This window comes from Pleurodeles waltl, chromosome 7, assembly GCF_031143425.1.
Source record: "Pleurodeles waltl isolate 20211129_DDA chromosome 7, aPleWal1.hap1.20221129, whole genome shotgun sequence".
In the NCBI taxonomy this organism is placed as follows: Eukaryota; Metazoa; Chordata; class Amphibia; order Caudata; family Salamandridae; genus Pleurodeles; species Pleurodeles waltl.
This window is the reverse complement of record NC_090446.1, coordinates 1,076,308,942-1,076,332,657: the sequence shown is the minus strand read 5'-3', so window position 1 is coordinate 1,076,332,657 and position 23,716 is coordinate 1,076,308,942. Positions and strand designations below refer to the sequence as shown.

At 43.1% G+C, this 23,716-nt stretch overlaps 1 protein-coding gene and 1 long non-coding RNA gene across 2 annotated transcripts in view; both read left to right on the top strand.

The window, feature by feature from the left end:
- ANKFN1 (ankyrin repeat and fibronectin type III domain containing 1) overlaps nt 1-23,716 on the top strand; it is a 1,012,473-nt gene that overhangs the window by 371,850 nt on the left and 616,907 nt on the right. The window lies entirely within an intron of this gene.
- LOC138247359 (uncharacterized) lies at nt 1,503-2,326 on the top strand. The gene is made up of 3 exons (XR_011194467.1): nt 1,503-1,528; nt 2,027-2,093; nt 2,233-2,326. It is a non-coding gene; the product is annotated as an uncharacterized lncRNA (long non-coding RNA).

Sequence of the window (23,716 nt, the reverse complement as noted above, 5' to 3'; positions counted from 1 at the left end):
GATCCAGGAAAGGGATCATAGTGGTTGAGACCGAGGAGGTGAAAGACCCTTTTTTGCATTTCACCTCCTCGGTCTCAACCACTATGATCCCTTTCCTGGATCTGGAGATCAGCATTGATAGAGGCAAACTGAAGACTTGCAATTATCAGAAAACTACAGATCGTAATAGCTTATTACTATACGATAGCTACCACCCTAAAACACTCAGAGACAATTTGCCTTTTGGCCAGTTCCTGCGGTTATGCCGCAATTGCAGCAACATCTGCTCGTTTGACACACAAGCTCAAGAATTGAAGCATAAATTATGTGACCGTCATTACCCAACTAAAGTGGTTAATACTGCCTACAAGCGAGCTAAGTACAGTGACAGAGATTCACTACTGCATACGGCCACCAGAGACACAGCAAATAAACTTATGTGTGTTACCACCTTTACACCATTGTCCAACACCATCAAGAAAATCATTAACAAAAGATGGGATATCCTCTGTAGTGGTGGTGAGAATGTCTCAAAACCGTTATTTGCCTTCAAAAGGACCACTAATTTAAAGGATATTCTGATCCACACGCGACCTAAACCCCAGGCTGCGCCTAGTAAACAAGGGACCCTCTGGGAGTTACCACCAGTTAGGGGCCACTACCCCTGTGGAAATTGCAACGTATGCCCACTTACAAAACAAATAGACACACTAGATTTAGCACCCATTGGAAACTGGCGGCTACTCAAACATACCAACTGCAATACTAGAAACTGTGTATATTTGATCACTTGCCCTTGTGGCCTACAATATGTAGGGATGACCACGAGAGCAGTTAAACTAAGAATCAATGAACACCGCAGCAACATCCGTTGCGGTCGAATTTCGACAAAGCTTAGCATGCATTACATTGAGTTACAACATAGCCCTGATGACATGTGGTGGGTTGTATTACAGACAAGTACCCAGCAGGGGACAGGGTCTCTCTTTGAATTAGAACAACGATGGGTTTTTAAACTTGGAACCCACCGCAAGGGACTGAATGATGATATCCCTTGGACTAGTCTCTCCTCCTGATCTAGGTATCAGGACCCAGAATAGCCATGGTGCCCCTCCAGACATGTGAGTTGTTTATAGACTAATTGATTGTTTGCTTTATACAAAATATGACCTCCGATAACATCTTATTTAATATAACAGACAAATGCCACATGATGAGATTCGACGAGTCAGTCTTTGATCCCTCCCTCCATTTCCATCACAGTGTATGGAGATAGATGCCATAGTTGGCTGTTTGCAAGCTCCTTAACTTTAAGATGGCCGCCGTCTTTGCATGTACGAATGAACCTCGTCGTAAGCCCGTCATTTATTTCCATTACCAATTATTTTCGGGCGCGAGACGCACTGCTGTCACTTAGCAACGGACGCGCCAGACGCCCCCATCGATTTCCGGGCTCGATGGGATTTCTACCCCCGGGTTCGCGCTTCCCTTTTACTTCCGGGAGCGCGTCCAGGGGTAGGTGTAGCCGCCCACTGCCAGGCTCTTTACAGTAAGTGTTCCGTCGCGTTGACTTGTTTGAACACTCTCACGGCACTGGGTTACGCTCGCTTATCGATCGAACTGGGGACATTTTGACTACCTAAAACGCCACGTAGCTGCTCTGGAGATTTTACCTCCGTCCCTGTTTGATAAATTAAGTGATTTCGGCTTTTTTCTATTGTAATACTAAGTTAAGTCATAATACACTCACTTTTGTTGACCTGTTTGCTGCGTGGATCATTTTCTAACTAGAGATATCATAAGCAGGTACATAGTAAAGGTTTTTTTGCCATAGAAATCCCACATATCCTGCATTGACTACCTGATGGGCCAGATACTAGGCTTTTAACATTTTTTAAACGCCTGATAAGCATCGATGGACTGCCCCCACCATCCATAAAAGCGGAGTTTGTTACCTTGTTTGTAAGGGTAGAATTCCTGACACTTCTGTGCTAATTTACATATGCTCCCTGACTCACTCATTTATCTATTTTTTCCTTACCGCTAGCAGTGTGTTAACTGAACCTGACCAATGGCCCGCGTGAACCCATAAAGCCCTAACTCAATGTGGGAGGGTAAGCATATCTCTGTTTATTTAGCATGAGTGTGTCACCATCAGCACGATCACCGTGTGCCACACAATTTATCGTACATTCTGCTACAATTGAATCAAGAATATTTTTGAGATACAATTCACGCTTTAATCTTTTCTAGGGTGACGAATAGGAATTACACTAAGGGTCACAATAGACTTAAGTAAGTGACTGACGATAATTTTTTGTTTGACTGTCAGCTCTGATATATGATAGCCAATTTAGCTTGTAGTTGGAGAAGTCTTTTATACTAGGTCCTGAAGAAGCGTCATTGGATCCACATGGACCACGAAGACGCGAAACATGTCGACCCGATTTTGAGGTAGGTCCCATAATTGTCTGACCCACCGCTATTAGATATACAGTTAGAGAGTGACAGAGCATTATCTCTATCTCACTCTCCTGATCTATATTTTAACCTTGGCCTTCACCCCACATAGATAGAATAAAGTTAAGTACTCATTAAGGGTCCTGAGCCAATTTTATTTTTCTTTCTTTGAACTCTCCCCATTTTCTTTCTCCCTACTCATTTGCGGGATAGAGTGGCATCATCGAGAAAAGATCTCCGGCAAAGAGCCCCCCGGAAGGGTGGTGCCCGTCAGACATTGCAGCGCCGGTCTGACGAGGAGCTTGTCCGATGATGAAGCATGACACCCATTTGGGTGTGTGAGGACTCTTGCTCCTATTAAATAGGACTCCAGAGTACTCGTCCTGTCTTCCCTTGTGACCTAGGAACAGTGGTCTTAGTGGCCACAGCTACAGACTTTGTAACATAGGGAACCAAGTTCAAATTCTGACTTCAACTCTGGGCAAATAACTTAGGGCTTCATAAACGAGTCTGGCGGTCCGAAACCTGGACCGTGACACCTGTGGGGTGGAGACCGCCTCGAGGCTGGCGGGCTCCTCCCCGGCCCCAGTACAAGATTCCCGCCGGTCAGCCCAGTGGAAACCATGCAGCGCCATTGGCTTCAGCTCCTCATGGAGCTGGGGCCAATGCTGTTATACAGAGGGTGCTTCCACCGCAGACAGTGTGTATTCCGAGAGTGCTGGGCAGGGGGGTCCCTGCTGCACTGCCCACAACATGGTCAGTGCAGGCCCACAGCACTGGCTTTCTGCGAGCCTTTCCATGGAGGCACCCTGCCATGGAAAGGCTGGCAGAAAATGAAGTTGTGATCAGCACGAAAGTGCTGCTTTAAGCAACCTCTTAGCTGAACACAACTTGAACTGCGACATACCTGTCAGGATTTATGATCCTGGCGGTGGTAAGGGTCCCCGGGCAGTCAGACCACCAGGGTTGAAATATAGCAGGCGGTCCCACCACCACACCAAACTCATAATGAGGCCCATAATCTCCATAACCCAAAATAAAAAAAGAAAATGTGCACCATAGTCTCGTCCTGTTGTTAAGTGATCTAATGCCTTTAGGTCAGGTTTATGTTAAAAAAAAATGCAAAAAAGTATATGCCTTTGACCCAAGCATGCCTTTTGAGCGTGAAAGGGCTACTTTAGGTTTATTCAGTGAGATAGCAATAAAAAATGTCATTGTAGATGTATGCTAACTCCTTATTTAGCATGCTTCTCTTTCACTCACTGTGTGCCCAGGGCTTGTGTGCTCGGACACTACTTAGTTAATGTCAACAGCAAGCTTTCCAACATAGCCATGATGGTTTGGTCTAACATAAGCTGGCTGTAGTGTTAGCAATTACACACCTATATTAACAAGTGTGTTAACAAGTTCTGCTCCATACAAAACTTTCTTTAACTTGGAGATATGTAGCGTTAATGTATGTGTCCAAGTATCAAAAAGAAGTCTAAAGACTGCTACTGCACTAGTGCAGGACAGAAAACATCATCATGATAAAGGGGGTCATTACGAGATCCAGGATCCAGGCTCCAGGTGATCCACCCACCACATTACAACCCTGGCAGTCGGACCACCAGAGGACTGTCATCACCGCTGGGAACATGGTTCCCGATGGGCTGACGTTGGTTGGGGTTGTGCTCAGCCACATTGGTGCTGAACCTGGTGCCACCGTGCTGATCACAACCCCGCTTACATCCAGTCTTCCATAGCGGGGACCCACTCATGGAAAGGCTGGCAGTAAGCCTGTGTTAGGGGTCACAGGGGGTCCCTCGCCTGACCATGCCCATGGTACGGGCAGTGCAGGGCCCCCCCTGGCCAAGACCATCGGAATGTGCACTGTCTGCTTTGCAGACAGTACGCATTCCGAGGGTGCTGCAGTGCTACATTATTGGCCTGGGCTCCTTTAAAGGAGCTGAGGCCAATACGGTTGCACTGTTTCCATTGGTCAGCCAGGATGGAATGTTGTAGTACAATGTTCCCAACGGTCAGCTCACTGGGAACTTTGTCATATGATGGGGGTTGGGATGCCACCGACATGGCGGTGGCATCCTCCCCACGGCTTTTGCGGTTTCGTGGTGGGACCGCCAAAGTCGTAATGAGGCCCAAAGTCCCTTGTGGTGTTAATTCAGGAGTCATAATAACTTTTTATGCAAAGACTCAGAATATCACTCAAGGTTGTATTAGGAGGCCACTCAAACTAAGGACGGTAATAGTAACCTGGTAACAGACTGATCACACTGATGAAAAGGGCACATGCCACCCCATCTCGTGTATTTGTATGTGAACCTGAGCTAAAAAAAGCTGAGGGAATGAAAAACATTTCATGAACCATGACCCGAGGCAAATATTGAATATGGCCTGGAAGTCAGTAAACACAAACAAATAGTGATTTACAAACTGAAACCCACAGTGATGAATTGCTAGCTTGCAAACATTTTCAAAAGTCACAAAGAAATACATAATTAACAAGAGCAAAATTTTCACTGGGGAAAAAGCGTCTTTAAGGAGACAGAGGGCTTGATTAGGAGTTTGGCAGACAGCTTGAACCCTCTACTAAACTTCAGAAGGGGAGATTCCCGCCACACTTGCAACCTCCCCACCTGACCCATTAAGAGTTTCCCACTGGGCTGGCAGGCAGAAACCTCGGTTTCCACCCACCAGCCTAGCAGGAAACAGACGGCAGCATTGTCGTAATGACAAGCAGGACGGTGAACATTGCAATGGTGCTGGGCAGTGCAAGGGCCCCCCTGTAGTCCCCCACACATGTTCTCCACCAGTCTTTTCATGGTGGTAGAACCACCATGAAAAGGCTGGTGGAGAACGAGGTTGTAATGATCAGGTGGTGCTGGCGGTATTAATGTGGCGGTCTGATCGCTACAGCAGCGGCTGTTCTGACCGCCACTGTGAGGCTGGCAGTCTCAATACCACCAGCCTTGTAATGAGACCCAATATGTTTGAGATATGAAATAAATACTAATCACACTACAATTAACGAGTTTCAGTTATAGGCACCAATACATCCATAATGTCCCCCAACCCTCCATCAACACACGGAACCATATACACATGGATTTTGTTAGATTGGTAATAATGATATTTGGATGTTTTGAGTGTTTTGTAGTGCTTAAAACACATCTCAGATATAATGCCCGGCATTGATCAAATCGAGTGGACTTTATGTTTATGAACAAAATCGCAATAGTCACTAAAGTTCCCTAGTTACAGACAAGTAGGCACCTACAACTCCTAAATTTCAAATATGATTTACAGATGTAATCACAGATGAATTCCTGAAAGTATATGTATTGAAGGAGAATTTAATTGCAACTGTCTGCATTCTACACACACACACACACATACACAGACACACTGATTACATCAAACATCAATAGCGACATCACTGGTGATATTACGTATTACATCACCATTCACAATGATGTCATTGAAAATGCAAACCTGACTGTCCAATACATGCTTGCTAAGAGTGGAACACTGTATTTATCCATTGCAAAGACAATGTTGAATGTAATACTGAATGTTGCACTTATGCTTTCCAAGGCATCTATGAATAGATGCCTTGCTAGGCAGAGGAATTGCAACAGTATTTATTGTCTATAAACACACACATAAGGATAATATCAGGAATGATTTAATCAAACATATTATGTATTCATTACAGATGGTAGTATGTTGTTATATGTGGGGTAAAGTATGCCATGCCTTACATTAAAAAGATATTGCGGGTCACCAAGTAGTTCCATAGTCATATAGATATCCTTTAATAGATTATGGAACTCCGAGATGACTTGCAATATCCTTATTATGTATGTCAGGGGGAATTTTATCCCATATAATATCATACGGTTTTCCCACAAACCACTTAAAACCTTGGTGTGTTCCCCTTTCATATACAATGCAAGCATGTTTGCAAACATGAAGAATAAAAATAAAACCTCCAGTGCAAAATTAAACACATACAAAACCTTTTACATTATTGCTGGAAACATATATTAAAAACACTTCAGTACACGTCAGCTCAAAAGCTTCAATAGCTCAGAATTTGTAGAAACATGCAGAAAGATTCTAGCTTTTCCCTAACTATTTAATGAGTGCAATAAATAAAAATGTTCTCAATGCTCATCCTTGTAAGTTAAAACATATAGCAGAATAAAGAAAAGCAACTTCTGTTTTTATTGCTTTAAACAACTGCTTCAGTTATGCTCCATGACCTGACATGTCTTACATCTTGGCTGTAGGATCTGGCACGTGAATTCTGTTGTCATTACTTGACCGTAATAACTTATAATAGTCAAATTCTTTATAATAGGTGGCTGGGTGCATCACAAGTCACTGATTTCAAAGAAATTTGAGACGGGCATTTATACACGGATTACAGAATCCCATGTATTGTAAGGTGATATTACAGTGAGGTGATAATTCAGTGACAGACATTAAGTTGTTAGTGCTAGTGTGTGTTAGAAATGGTGTCTTTGATTGCCAGTCAGGTTACCCCCCTGTCCAAGCAAGAACCCTCACTGTAGTCAGGGTAAAGGAGAATCACCCTCAGTTAACCCCCGCTCACCCCCTTGGTAGCTTGGCACAAGCAGGCAGGCTTAACTTCAGAGTCTACGTGTAAAGTATTTGGAGCAACACTCACAGTAACTCAGTGAAAACACTACAAAATGACACAACCCAGGTTTAGAAACTTAGGTAATATTTATCTAAACAAAACAAGACAAAAACAACAAAAATCCAACATACAAAAGCCAGGTTAGGAATTAAAAAGCAAAAATAGTATTAAATCCCTTAGAAAACAGTGCTAACGATGTTAGTGTGAAAAAGTACCTGGTTTGCATCAAAATAGTACTGCACGGGCAAGTGTGCATCGGAAAAGGTCAGCAATGCATCAATTTCTTACTCGCGAGCGAGACCGTGCTTCGTTCCTCCTCCGGTCATGGAGAGCGTTGCGTCGATCCGGACAGGCACCTCGTGTCCGGGCAGGCTTTACATTGTTTTTCAGCACCCAGCGAGGTTCGCGTCGTAAATCCTGATGCACGGTATCAGAAAAAATGCACTATGTGGGTTAGAAGTTATAAGCCTCCGTCAGTGGGTGTTGCATATTGTTTCTCCAGCTGCGAGCGTCAATCTTTCAGTCGTGATTCAGGTATAGCGTAGATTTCAGCCGTAAAGCCGGCAGCGTGTCATTTTCTCAGCCGCATCTCGGAAGGTGAGTCAAAATATTCCCAACACGGCGGTCTGTGCGTGGATTTTCAGTCTTGGTCTGCCAGTTTAACCTTCCAAGGCCCCAGGAACTGGATAGGGCAGCACTTGGCAGGGCAGGAGTCTCAGCAGAGAGTCCAGGTGCTGGCAGGGGAAGTCTTTGATGGCCCTGAGACTTCAACAACAGGAGGCAAGCTCAGGACAATCCCTTGGAGATTTCCTCCCAAGCAGGAATGTACAACAAAGTCCAGACTTTGTCCCCTTGCACAGGCAACTGCAGGATAGCTCCACAAAGCACTGTCATAGGCAGGGCAGCACTTCTCCGCAGCTCTTCAGCTCTTCTCCAGGCAGAGGTTCCTCTTGATATCCAGAAGTGATCTGATTTTCAGGGGTTTGGGTGCCCTTCTTCTAACCAGTTCTGCGTTTAAAGTAGGCCTACTTCAAAGGAAAGTCTCTCTTGTTTGTGAGATCCTGCCTTGCCCAGGCCAGGCCCCAGACGCACACCTGGGGGTTGGAGACTGCATTGTGTGAGGGCAGGCACAGCCCTTTCAGATGTAAGTGACCACTCTTCCCCTCCCTCCTAGCACAGATGACTCATCAGGATATGCAGGCTATACCCCAGCTCCCTTTGTGTCACTGTCTAGAGAGAGAGGTGCAACCAGCTCAACTGTCAAACTAAACCAGACAGGGAATCCACAAACAGGCCGAGTCACGGAATGGTTTAAGCAAGAAAATACCCACTTTCTAAAAGTGGCATTTTCAAACACACAGTCTCAAAACCAACTTTACTAAAAGATGTATTTTTAAATTGTGAGTTCAGAGACCCCAAACTCCATATGTCTATCTGCTCCCAAAGGGAATCTACGCTTTAATCATATTTAAAGGCAGCCCCCATGTTAACCTATGAGAGAGATAGGCCTTGCAGCAATGAAAACCGAATTTGGCAGTATTTCACTGTCAGGACATATAAAACACATTAGTATATGTCCCACCTTAAACATACACTGCACCCTGCCCATGGGGCTACCTATGGCCTACCTTTGGGGTGTCTTACATGAAAGAAAAGGGAAGGTTTAGACCTGGCAAGTGGGTACACTTGCCAAGTTGAATTGGCAGTTTAAAACTGCACACACAGACACTGCAGTGGCAGGTCTGAGACATTATTACAAAGCTACTCATGTGGGTGGCACAGCCAGTGTTGCAGGCCAACTAGTAGCATTTTCATGTACAGGTCCTGGCACCTCTATTGCACTGTACTAGTGGCTTACCAGTAAATCAAATATGCCAATCATAGAAAGCCAATTGCATACACATTCTATATAGAAGCACTTGCACTTTTGCACTGGATAGCAGTGGTAAAGTGCCCAGAGTAACAAAAACAGAAAAAAAGAGCCCTGCACACATCAACAAACTGGATAACAGAGGCATAAAGTTAGGGGAGACAACGCCAAGGATGCCAAGTCTAAGAGTGTGCTAATGAGGATTACTGGTTTGATGGTCGGCTTGGTCAGTACAGCTGTGACATTCTAACTAGGGTGACAGTTCAGTAATCAGGACAGTGGTACATTACAATGCAATGCCAGTTCTGGGGTGGGGCATGGAAGAACAGTGTAAGTACTTGTTGGACCTGAGCCCTTTTGCAGGGTCAACCCTAACTTCCTGTCTTCTGTTGCTGAACCTGTTTTTATTTGGCAATATGACTCTTTGCACTTTTTCCTGCTAGCAAGTGCTTATTCTGCCTCTCTAACACATCTCAGGCCTGCCACTGCAGCCTGCAGTGCAGTTTTAAACTGCCATTTTGACCTGGTAAAGTATACTTTTTGACAAGCTTAAACCTAACTTTTTAATACTTCACCCCTAAGTATGGTCCTAACAGCTCAAAGGGAAGGGTGCTTTGTATTTAAAAGTAAGACGTGTCTTTCAGTTTTACATGTCCTGAAAGTGAAAAACTCCTAAAGTCGCTTCTCACCTATTTCTCCCATTGACTAACACTGGGGAATCTAGTTACGTTTCATATGTGCTAACATTGGGAGTAGATAAAGAAATGCTATTTACACTTAAAGGAATTGCAATTATAAATCAACTTTACTGGTGAAGTTAAATGTTATGTTACAGTTTCTGAAAATGCCTCTTTCAGAAAATTGTCATTTGCTTGTCCAAACCATTTGTGCCTTCCTCCTGTATGGTGGGTCACATGACTGTTGTTGGGGATTTGTATATTTCTTCCAGACAGTAACAAAAAGGGGGCTTAGTTGTGGACAGTATGGGCTATCATGGCAGGATGAGTAGCGAGGGACTATACCCAGCGCATTTATACTTACAAGACCTTTGCCTCTTACACACAGAAAAGGAACCAGACACCAGGCCTGCCCTTCCTTTTTTCACCGCCATGTAGTTTGGAGCCTTGAAAGGGGAATGAGAACCATTCGTAGGGGTAGGACTGGGAGTCCTCTCATGCAAAGGCTGGCACTAGGTATAAATGTAGGACCTCCAGAGAGACTCTTCAGGACCTGTGGAAATTACAGCAGAAGGTCTTCTCTGCTGTCAGAGGTCTGCCCTGCTGCTTGAAAGACTGCCACGCTGTCTGAGAAGGAAGATTGGACCTATTTGCCTTCATTCTGGGCTACCCAGAGTGACTTCAATGGTCAGATGGATGAACTTGTGTGTGAGTGACAGGAACACAACAATCTTTAAAGGCCTCTCTGCACAGCTGACCTACTGCAACTGGTCTTGCCTGGGGTGTTTGGACAAAACATCGGCTGAAAAATATCGAGTTACATAAATAACTCGTTTTTTATATCATGATACAGAAATATTGTGATGCAGTAATATCTTTGACATTATATTGATTTTTAGGTAAGTAATTTTGTTTTCAAATAATATCTGTGTTGTCAATTTTATTTTCAATAATATAGTTGTAAAAAATATAATCTATTTTTATGTGTTTTTCATATTTTAAATGAATATGTTTATATTGTTTGTATAATTGTTGTAACTATTTTTAAATATACTTTGTAATTTAAAGTAATTTTTAATTTTTAATGTAATTGTGCATAGTAATTTATAATGTTGTAGCTGATTGTAAGGTTTGCGGGGTGCAGGGTTGGGGTTAATTAGGTATCATTTATTAATAATTACATTCTTTAATAATAACAATTAAGTGATAATTATGTAAATTGTGTACTTATATTTTTAAGGTATATTTTAGCTGCAGGTTGTTGTGTTTGTATGGGTATGGGAAGTTAATTAAGTAATACATATTTATCAATAAATTATGATTTATATTAAAATCTTTAATTGAATTATAATTATGATATATTTAATTAATTATATTTTTTATGTTACAAATTAGTTGTGGGCTGTTGGGTTTGTAGGGGCATAGGGCGGGAAGGTAATTAAATAATAATGCATTGTCAATTAATTATTACTTTTATATTAAAATATTTAATTGAATTATAATTATGTAAATTGTTTAATATTTGAATGGTATATATTAGTTGCAGGTTGTTTTTTTTGTATGGGTATATGATGGGAAGTAAATTAAGTCATACTTATTATTTAATTATTAATTAATTATTTAATTGATTATCAAATATGTTAATTTTGTCATTATTATATTTTAATGTGTATGTTAGGTGTGGGTTTGGTTTATAGGGGTATGGGGTGGGAAGTTAATTAAGCACAATTATTTTTTGTAAAATATTCAATTGCATTGGAATTACGTAAATTGTATAATAATCATATTTTAAATGTTGTATAATAGTTGTAGGTTGTTGTGTTTGTAGGTTAATAAGAAGTTATTTATTAATAAATAATTATCCCTCAATTATTCTTAATTGTTTGATTCATTAATATATTCATTGGGCTTGACGTTTTATTTTAATATATGTTTTTTGTATTTTAAGGGAATTACATTTTTTTTCCAATGCTTTTCCTATTGTTGCACAAACTGGAATGTGAATAGTAGATTTTACCCCTCAGAAGTCCGACTTTTCCCTACTGTTGCATAGGCGGGCATGGGAATGGTAAATATTACCCCTCATGAGTCCAATGTTCTCTACTTTTGCACAGACTGGACTGGGAATAGTACATTTTACCCCTCTGGAGTTCAATACTTTCCCCTACTGTTACGCAGACTCGAGTGGAAATAGTAAATGTGACCCCTGTGGAGTCCAACACTTTCCCTAGTGTTGCGGAGACTGTAGTGGGAACAGTAAATTTTACCCCACTGAAGTCTAATGTTTTCCCGAATGTTGCAAAGACTGGTGTGTGAATAGTAGGTTTTACCCCTTCTGAGTCCAACGATTTCCCTACTGTTGCACAGACTGGTGTGAAAATAGCAAATTTTACTTCTTGTTAGTCCAATGCTTTCACTACTGTTGCACATACTGGGGTGGGAATAGTACATTTTACCCCACCTGAGTTTAGTGCTTTCCCTACTGTTGTACAGACTGGAGTGGGAATATTAAATATTACCCCTCCTGAATCCAACAGTTTCCCTACTTTTGCACAGTCTGGAGTAGGAATAGTAAATTTTACCCTTCGGAGTCCAACACTTTCCCTACTGTTCCACAGACTGGGGAGGGAATAGTAAATCTTTGCTGTACGAAGTATAATGCTAGTATTACTAGAGTTTAATATATTTATAATATTGTTTACATTTCTGTAATAGTAAATGATTTTTTAAATGTTTTAAATGTTATGTATCTATCTATCTATCTATATATATATATATATGTTTTAGTACTTTTTATATTAATTATTTTGTCAATTTATTTAATTTTTGTGTATTTGATTTTGGTACATTTGTTACACTTTGTATAGTATTTGAAACAATAGTTGTGTGTTAGTTTTACGATATTATTGTGAAACAATTAAAAAATATATTTTTGTATTTTCCATTATATGTATAAGGAAACAATATTTGCTGTAGCCCCGCAAAGTCTTACTTCCCAACTGAGAGCTTCATCAGAACCAACACAGAGTGATGTAAAGTCTCGCAAATCATTGGTGTGCAAACCTTGCATCAAAGACGTAAGGTATAACCAGTAGGCCATGCCCAGCCTGTGCTCCATTGCAGTGGGTCTTAACTTGTGGCTTTGTCTGGGTCCACAAGGACCCAATACACTCAAATTAAGCTATGAATCTTTTGCCTCTATTTTTACCTAAACTTTAGTACTGAATAACTCCAGCTCTACTGATTGGATTTTGTTGTCCTGGTATAATTTTATTCATTCAAATGTACAATAGAGAGTAATGGCACACATGCGGTATAACAACTCTAAGTAGATCAAAATTAATCTAACACCAGTCAAAGTAATCTACACACTTGTCTATCTGGAAAAGCACCAAAAGTTTATCCTTATACAAATTTATTAATCCTATTTAACATTCTGGAATTCACAAAATTACATGCACTGTATACACCCATAAATGTCACTCTACTTCAAAGCCTATATGAAGTCATTAGTACATGAGATAACATAAGAAAAAAATATACATTTCAGTGTCAACTACATTGTTCATATTCACAATCCCATGATTGATCTAATTGACATAACTGCCTAAACCAAAAACTCCCCACTTGCTCGTCCGTCGTCAACACGTGTTTCATCCGGGGGAGTGCCCCTAGGATTTCCTCAGGACTTTCTTGTCAAATAAAGATCCATCCAATACTTCCTAAAAACAATATTGCCACATGACACAAGTCAATTGCTAATTCTCCTATTCATCCATACCCTAATTGTAAACTTCAAGTTGAAAGCCAACCATGTGAGCAGGTGAGAACCATGCAAATATCCGACATCACCGTTATAATAAGTGATGTTTCAATGTGTATCTAAAGTGAACACATCATTTTATAAGTGTTTCGCCCTCTCATGCTATAAACTGTGTAGTAATGCATAGAACAAGTAAGTGCAGCCCCACTCTAGTTTGAATTAAAACCATATTTGGTGCCAAAAGGATAGTCAAATTGCAAATAAATAAAATTAATACGAATTGAAATCGAAAACAATTATAAATATGAATAAGTACTGTGCTCTTCATTTACTCAGAAGGGCCCAATTGTGCTTCATTGTAACCCCAACAGAAAGAGGTGTGCCCCCCAGTTTATTTAGATTTTTTACCTTACTAACTCGGTTGTGCCTGATTTCTTTTAATGCTTCAATGCACCTCTTGATTCTCGAAGTAAAATCTGGTAGTATATAGATACGATAAAAGTATACACAAATGTTTCAATCGTTAGACATTTCATAACGTATTTATGATGTCCATGTGATCCCCAAGTAAGCTTACCAATTAACTTGTTAGCTTGAATTAATTCTAGAACCTGTCTCCGCGTATTTAAATCGATTCCACCTATTGTGAAAGTTAGCACCAATTAGTTACAAGTCCTGTATGATTAGATCTATCCATACTGATAGAAAATTCAGAATCCCTCTTTACCTGTTGCAGTATCTGGATGTCAGCGAGTACGCTTCCGATTAATTAAACCGAGTTTCTGTTGTGCGTCCTATTTAAATGCCTCAGATGCTAACGCGAAATAGAAGACGGACTAACGCGAACCTAGCCGTCTCTGCTGTAAACATAAACAATGCACTTCTATCTTACGACTTCCCCTTCCTAGTTAGTGACAAAAGGATACTAAACATCAAAAACGGACTACATTAACTACAAATAAGTCTAAGAAGGAAAACAGCCACACAGGTCCAGTCATTATATCCTAATTGGAGCCAGTTCTATTCTCTATAAGCTCTGTGTCTATGTACTTATAATTGCCTGTCTCTCATTCTATATAAATAAAATTATTTAATTACTTTTACATATGGTTATCTTACAATAATGAACTTGTGAAGAGTTATGAAACCACATAGACTTTTTATATCAGACTTCTCTTGAATTAATCCTCCAATTAATCATAAATATGTAGTATACACTACAATTATTCCCAAAAAATGATAATATTTTACATATCCTTACGCTTATTTAATTCAATATAAATTCACTCACTGAGACTTTGCTTATTACTTCTCACCGAGAAAGTACTCAATCTCATGATCTGTATTTAATCCTTGTTCCACCGCTCCTAACTTCATGATCCATAACGATTCCCTTCTTCTTAAGGCCAATTCTCTATTGCCTCCCCGTGGGTTCTTTTCACATTGTTCAAAGCCAAAAAATTTAAAGTCTTTATGTGTCTCTTTCGCTTTACATATCATCATATGCGAGGCTATCGGGTAACGTTCATCTAGTTGCCTAATCGCCCTCCAGTGTTCCGAAATTCTCGTCTTAAGTGGGCGTATCGTACTACCCACATATATTTTCTCACATTTGCAAATAAGCATGTAAACTACGAATTTCGTGTTGCAATCTATGTGTGATTTTATATGTATTTTACATCCTCTTCTATCAAAAAACTCTTTCTTAGATTGCCATGCCCATTTACACATTGCACATGAACCGCATTTAAAAAAAACACGGTTATGTACACTAAGCCAATTTACCTTAGTTTCCTCTGGTACATAACTTGGACTTAAAATACTTTGGAGGGTGTTCCCCCTTCTAAATGACACCTCAGGTTTCATACCTATGTATTTCTTGAGCACCTCATCTTGAGTCAGTATTGGCCAATGTTTTTCATTATTTTCAATAGTTTCTGAGAAACATCCGTGTAGTCTAAAACAATCCTCAATCTCCGAGCACTGTTCTTCTTGACCTCCTTATTTTTTCGAGTCGTTAGTGACAGTGAATGTGAACGGGAGGTCTTAAGAGCGTTATTTCGAGATTTGACTATATTGTTATCCGAATAACCTCTAGCTCTAAATCTATGTTCCATATCCACAATGGTATCATAAAAATCGCAATCCCTACTACAAATCCTTCTCGCTCTGATCATCTCACCTAACGGTATAGCCTCTATTTGGTGTTGAGGGTGTGAGCTTGACGCATGCAATATAGTGTTGCAGGAGGTAATTTTCCGAAAAAGTCTACTGTTGGAAAATGGTTTATTGGTAAGGGCAGGTAGGTACCTACACCTAGCAACAAGCCACTAACCTCCACCTAGGTACAGTTAGGTCTCAGTAAATTAATCCCAGCTCAACCCTTGGTAGCTTGGCAACGAGCGTCAAGGCTTAACTTAGGAGACAGTGTGTAAAGCATTCAAATATCACAAAACAGTAATCAAATAAAACACAGGAAACAGTTTAAAAATCCAAAACCAATTTATAAAAATAGTTTATATTTTTATCTTTAAAATGACACAAAAATGATTAAAATCGGTTCAGGGGAACCGGAGATATGAATTTTTAAAGAATTATTATTTTTCTAGCGCTTAGAAACAAAAAGCGCCAATCGGGTCATCTGGTTGCACCAGGACTGGGGCAAAGTCAAAGTTTCAGGCCGACCGCGATGGAGCCCTGCTCGGCTACAAGTCGCGGGAGGCCTCGGTTAAAAAGTTACCTTCTGACTTAGTCTTTATTTTGAAGTTTTTCTTCACCGGGACGAACCTGCCAGTTGAATCCGACCTCCTGGAGCCCTTGTCCGGATACGAGATGTGGGTTTCCTCGGTGGTGATTTTTACCTTCGGACTTAGTCGTTTTTTCGAGATGAAAATCCTTCGACCGGGGTAAACCTGAATCTTGATCCGACGTCCGTGGAGCCCTTCTCGGATACGATGGCTGGGAGGTCCCGGTCAACTTTTTACCTTCGGACTTAGTCTCTTTTTCGGATGTTTTTCTTTACCGGGACGAACCACGAAGTCAGGCCGGGTCGCGGTTGAGGCAAGCCGGCTAGAATTTCCGCGGCGGGTCGGTCCCTCTCTGGAGCTTTTTTACAAAATTTGTCAAATCTTCTCCAAACTTTTGGGGCTTCACCCAGATGTTCTTTTAAGGTTCTTTTGGGGTCCACAGCTCACCCCAAGGGTCCAGAAGTTCTGTGATGGTCCTTGGGGGGTGCGGACTTCAACTCCCAGAATGCACCTGGCGCAAACTCCTTTTTGGCCACTGGACAGTGGTCAGCTGGTCGCTTTCTTCAGGAGTTGGTGCAGGGGACTCTGATTAGCAATTTTTCACCTGTAGCAAACAGGGAGTCCCCCCTTGAACCAGTTGAAGCCAGGCAAAGTCCTTCTTGTGGTGAAGCCCAAGTGTGCAGCTGGTGCAGTCCTTCTGAGTGCAGGTTCCAGGTGCAGGCCAGGGGTCCAGCAGGGCAGTCCTTCTTCTCCTTAAGTTCTTTCTTCTTGAAATTTGGTGGGGATCTGAGGCGTGGGTGCAGGTCTGCCAGTTTTATCCTTGCTCCTGGGTGAAAAGCAGGGGGGCCCTGGTTCTCCAATCAGGGACAGGGTTGTCCCCCTGTGATGACCACTTCCTGGGAAGTGTGTCAAAAATCCATCCCAGAAGGCAACAGTCTCTAAAAATCCAACATGGATGAATCTGATTTTTGGAGGTTACATCTGGCTGAGCCCACCCACTGGTGTGGCTTAAAATCATAAACACACCCCTCTCCTGCCCTCTCCTAATCTAATCAAGGGGGCACCTAATTGTCTGGGGTTGCAGGATGTGGGGGTGTTGCTGGGTGCTGCAAATGTCCTTCTCTGCCTTTGAAGACCAGTTTGGCAGCCCTCCCCCTTCCTGCCTCACCATCTGCTGATGGGAGATTCTCTCCCCCAAGCACATTCCTTTGTGTGAAGCCAGGCCACTTCACACCTCATCAAGGTAGCCTGGCAGAAGCTGCTGCAGGCTGGCCAATCAGAGCACAGCAGCAAAAACAATGCAGAGCTGAAATTGGCAACTTTTTAGGTAAAGTCTAAACTTTTTACCTGAACAAGTTATATTAAATCCAACAACTGGAAGTTGTGGGATTTATTACAACAATTAATTTGATACCAAATTCTTGGTATGTAACATTTAAGGAGACTTTAAAATTTAAAATAAAGTCTGCCCATTCTAGCCTATGAAGGCCATTTACTTCAACGAGGGAAAAACAAATTTGGCTGTTTTTACCTCACCAGGGCTTATAAATCTATTTTTATAAAGTCCCTGCTTATAGTTACATGGCACCCAGCCCTAGGGGCACATAGGGCACACCTTAGGGGTGACTTATATGTAAAAATAAGGTAGTTTTAGACTTTGGAACTACTTTTAATTCCAAAGTCGAATTTGCATATAACTTTAATTTAAAAGCAGCCAGCAAGGCAGGCCTGCTTTTAAAATGACACTGGGCACCTCAGCAGTGCACATAGGTGTGCACCACCTATGCTGTGGTCCCTAAACCTACATGCCCTACCATATACTAGGGACTTATAGGTAAGTTAACTTAGCCTATTATAATTAGCCTAATTTGCATATCCATTTTACACAGAGCACAGGCCCTGGGACTGGTTAGCAGTACCCAGGGCACCATCAGAGTCAGGAAAACACCAGCATAAAGTGGAAAATGGGGGCAAAAAGTTAGGGGGCCTCTGCAATCAGCCCTGTTTTCTCACACAACCCCCCCCCCAGCCCACACGCCCAGGAGACTCAGCCCAACCCTGTGAGAGTCTTCCTGGCTTGTTAGGCGAGGAAGACAGTGAAGAAAACTGGCTGTCCCTTTGCAGGGCCTACTCTGCCTTATATCCTCCTGTCAGGGTTACTCCCTATGGGTAGTGAAGCCATCCCAACAGTAAAAGGACCCAACTCAAACTGAAACTTCCCTCTAGGGGGGTCTTCCTCCTTTCTCTCTCCCAACTTGGGTAGTGAGGTGCCCACCTCCCCTACTCCAAACTTTGCTAGGGCAACACTTAGCTTACCCAAAGAGGTCACCCAACACTTGAGCAACCCCACCATGACCAATAGGGTCAGGGGGCCTACTTTGCTATTGGCCCTGGGGTCTGCCTCCCAGGCCAAGTACATTGCTGCCAGGAAGGCTAGCACCCAGCAGAGGCTACTGACGGCTGTCAGTACCCAGAATCACACACTAAGCTCTCCACTGACAGGTGGCTGAGCTGCTTTAGGGGCATCTTTGGGGTCCTGGCACCCCTCTTGCTGTCTAGAGTGGGGGGCTACCACCTCCTGTGGCAGACACCCTCCTTCCACTCTCCCTTCTGTCAGTGCAGGGGCAACACCTTGCATCTGGACAGCTGCCTGACTACTCAGGACTTCCTTGGGGTCAGGTGAGGCCTCACCAGTGCCAGCTCTGGTCTCCCCCCTTACTGGGGCAGAAGGCCCTTGGCTCCCTGGAACTCTCTTTAAGAGTGGCCTACCCTTCCTTTTCTTCTTTCCTTTTCTTGGGGACCCCTGTCTCCTAACTGTAGGGACTGACTCCCCAGGACTTTGGGTTGGGGGGGCGCCCTGGGCGACCACCCCATCTGTGACCAGACTCACCTCTGGGAGGTCATTGCCCAGGATACAATCTAGGGGAAGGTCAGCACTGACTACCACCCTAATCCAGTCAAGGATACCCTCCCTCTCTAGGGGCACTATGGCTACAGGTTTGGAGGTGACCTCCCCTGTGGCTATCCTGACTTTCTTTGTCTTTCCTGGGACATACATGTCTGGGGTCACTAACCGGTCACTCACTATAGTGTGACTGGCACAGGTGTCTCTCAGGCCAGTGGTAGGGATCCCATTCACTTGAATGTGGTGGAAGTGCCTACTCCCACCCTCAGGGATCACCAGCTTACCATCTGGTCCTGTCTCCCAGCTCAATGCTAGGAGGACTTCATCATCTGAGGAATCCTCCTCTATGGCTACACTGGACAGCCCAGTGCTAACCACCTTCTTTGGACAGGCTGCATCTCCTCTGAAGTGACCTGTCTGCTGACAGTCAAAGCAAGCCCTACTGTCCAAGAGCTTTTTTAACCCTGGGTCTAACTGTCTCTGCTGGTCAGAGTAGGAGTGGGATTTACTCTCCTCCTTCTTAGGGTTCTGGGGTACAGAGGGAGTCTCTGTGGTGGGCTTACCACCTCCCTCCTTAGGTTTTTGGGGACCTGTCCCCCCCTTCTTGGAGTCTCCCCCCTGGGACTTGACAACCACCCTGGTTCTCAACCACTCATCAGCTGCCTCCCCTAGCTCTCTAGGGTTGGTCTGCTTAGAGTCCACTAGATGCTGGCGTAACCTTTCTTGGGTACAATTGGTCAAGATGTGCTCTCTCATGATCAGATTGTATAACCCCTCATAAGTATCTACTTTGTTACCAATAATCCAGCCCTCTAGTGCCTTTAGTGAAATGTCCACAAAGTCAACCCAAGACTGGGTACTGACCTTCTGGGTGTCCCTGAACTTCATTCTATATTGCTCTGGGGTCAGACCAAACTTCTTGGCTAAGCACCTCTTCATACTAGGGTATGAATCTGCCTCCTCCCCCCTTAAGGTCAGAAGCCTATCCCTCCCTGAGTTGGGGACCAACTCCCACAAAAGGGAACCCCAGTATTGAGGCCTAACCCTTCTCATTTGGAGTGCCCTCTCAAAGGCCCCCAGCCACTTATCTATGTCATCCCCCTCTACATAGGCAGGAACCACCCCTTTGGGTAATCTGGGGCAAACTCCCCCACCCATGGACACCTCAGCTTCTTTATCGCTGCCTCCATCTCTTTTCTCTTTGTATGCCCACTTTTTCTTTTCTAGGGCCAGCTTGTCTGCTTCCAAAGCTATGTATGCTAGCTGGGCCTCCAGCTCTCTTTCTCTGATGGATGGGTTCTCTCCTCCTGAAAGGACCCCCTTCCCACCACTAGCTTTGGGTCTGCCCCTAGTGACTGTATTTACTGAGGACCGTTCTTCCTCATCCTCACTTAGGCTCAGATGCCTTCCCTCCCCTGAGTGGTTAGAGCTTGCATCCTCCCTTCTTTCTCCCTCCTCTGGAGCTTCTTCTGACTCTACCTCTTGGGCCTCAGCCCATGCTGTCAGGGATTTGATCAGGATTTGCTTCCTGAGATCAGTGGTTGCAGGCAACCCTCTTTCAATACACAACCCCCTAAGCTGGACTACTGTCAGTGTGGGTAGGCTAGCCAGATCAAGCTCCATGGTTCCCTAGTTTTGTGTCAACAAAAACTTTTTGCAAAAATTGGAAACAAGAATTTAGAAGAATTACAAAAATTCAATAATTGAAATTAATCTAAATTAATAAAAAAAAATGTAAATTAAAAATTAAAAAAACATTTTTTTTGCACTAAGACAATTTAAAGGATTTTTAATTTGTTTTACTTAAAACTGTAACGTGATACTGAACACAAGTACAGGATCCCGTCGCTGCTTCCAAAAATGTTGGAAAATGGTTTATTGGTAAGGGCAGGTAGGTACCTACACCTAGCAACAAGCCACTAACCTCCACCTAGGTACAGTTAGGTCTCAGTAAATTAATCCCAGCTCAACCCTTGGTAGCTTGGCAACGAGCGTCAAGGCTTAACTTAGGAGACAGTGTGTAAAGCATTCAAATATCACAAAACAGTAATCAAATAAAACACAGGAAACAGTTTAAAAATCCAAAACCAATTTATAAAAATAGTTTATATTTTTATCTTTAAAATGACACAAAAACGATTAAAATCGGTTCAGGGGAACCGGAGATATGAATTTTTAAAGAATTATTATTTTTCTAGCGCTTAGAAACAAAAAGCGCCAATCGGGTCATCTGGTTGCACCAGGACCGGGGCAAAGTCAAAGTTTCAGGCCGACCGCGATGGAGCCCTGCTCGGCTACAAGTCGCGGGAGGCCTCGGTTAAAAAGTTACCTTCTGACTTAGTCTTTATTTTGAAGTTTTTCTTCACCGGGACGAACCTGCCAGTTGAATCCGACCTCCTGGAGCCCTTGTCCGGATACGCGATGTGGGTTTCCTCGGTGGTGATTTTTACCTTCGGACTTAGTCGTTTTTTCGAGATGAAAATCCTTCGACCGGGGTAAACCTGGATCTTGATCCGACGTCCGTGGAGCCCTTCTCGATACGATGGCTGGGAGGTCCCGGTCAACTTTTTACCTTCTGACTTAGTCTCTTTTTCGGATGTTTTTCTTTACCCGGACGAACCACGAAGTCAGGCCGGGTCGCGGTTGAGGCAAGCCGGCTAGAATTTCCGCGGCGGGTCGGTCCCTCTCTGGAGCTTTTTTACAAAATTTGTCAAATCTTCTCCAAACTTCTGGGGCTTCACCCAGATGTTCTTTTAAGGTTCTTTTGGGGTCCACAGCTCACCCCAAGGGTCCAGAAGTTCTGTGATGGTCCTTGGGGGGTGCGGACTTCAACTCCCAGAATGCACCTGGCGCAAACTCCTTTTTGGCCACTGGACAGTGGTCAGCTGGTCGATTTCTTCAGGAGTTGGTGCAGGGGACTCTGGTTAGCAATTTTTCACCTGTAGCAAACAGGGAGTCCCCCCTTGAACCAGTTGAAGCCAGGCAAAGTCCTTCTTGTGGTGAAGCCCAAGTGTGCAGCTGGTGCAGTCCTTCTGAGTGCAGGTTCCAGGTGCAGGCCAGGGGTCCAGCAGGGCAGTCCTTCTTCTCCTTAAGTTCTTTCTTCTTGAAATTTGGTGGGGATCTGAGGCGTGGGTGCAGGTCTGCCAGTTTTATCCTTGCTCCTGGGTGAAAAGCAGGGGGGCCCTGGTTCTCCAATCAGGGACAGGGTCGTCCCCCTGTGATGACCACTTCCTGGGAAGTGTGGCAAAAATCCATCCCAGAAGGCAACAGTCTCTAAAAATCCAACATGGATGAATCTGATTTTTGGAGGTTACATCTGGCTGAGCCTACCCACTGGTGTGGCTAAAAATCATAAACACACCCCTCTCCTGCCCTCTTCTAATCTAATCAAGGGGGCACCTAATTGTCTGGGGTTGCAGGATGTGGGGGTGTTGCTGGGTGCTGCAAATGTCCTTCTCTGCCTTTGAAGACCAGTTTGGCAGCCCTCCCCCTTCCTGCCTCACCATCTGCTGAGGGGAGATTCTCTCCCCCAAGCACATTCCTTTGTGTGAAGCCAGGCCACTTCACACCTCATCAAGGCAGCCTGGCAGAAGCTGCTGCAGGCTGGCCAATCAGAGCACAGCAGCAAAAACAATGCAGAGCTGAAATTGGCAACTTTTTAGGTAAAGTCTAAACTTTTTACCTGAACAAGTTATATTAAATCCAACAACTGGAAGTTGTGGGATTCATTACAACAATTAATTTGATACCAAATTCTTGGTATGTAACATTTAAGGAGACTTTAAAATTTAAAATAAAGTCTGCCCATTCTAGCCTATGAAGGCCATTTACTTCAATGAGGGAAAAACGAATTTAAAAGCAGCCAGCAAGGCAGGCCTGCTTTTAAAATGACACTGGGCACCTCAGCAGTGCACCTAGGTGTGCACCACCTATGCTGTGGTCCCTAAACCTACATGCCCTACCATATACTAGGGACTTATAGGTAAGTTAACTTAGCCAATTATAATTAGCCTAATTTGCATATCCATTTTACACAGAGCACAGGCCCTGGGACTGGTTAGCAGTACCCAGGGCACCATCAGAGTCAGGAAAACACCAGCATAAAGTGGAAAATGGGGGCAAAAAGTTAGGGGGCCTCTGCAATCAGCCCTGTTTTCTCACATCTACTTTCTATCCTATTATTCTCCACAAATAATTCTACATCTAAGAATTCTATTTTGGACTCACTGTATTTATATGTGAATTTTATATTCACATCATTTCCATTAAGGTAATCGCAAAAACTCTCCAACGCTACTGCATCCCCTGTCCATAACATGAGACAATCATCAATGTATCGCCCCCAATAGAGGATATATGAGTGCCAATTTGCCGCTTTAGAACCCCACACCCAATTTTCTTCGAACCATCCCATGAACAAATTAGCATACGATGGTGAGAATTTCGAGCCCATCGCTACACCCTGTTTTTGTCTAAACCAGCTTTGTTTAACCAGAAAGTAGTTGTTATTAAGTATAAGATCAATCATATCCAGCAGCATATGTGTATGTTCTAATAGGCTCGCCGATCTCTTGTTTAGAATATATTCTATTGCTTTCAAACCCCAATCATGTTGAATGCTAGTGTAGAGAGCTGTCACATCTAGAGTT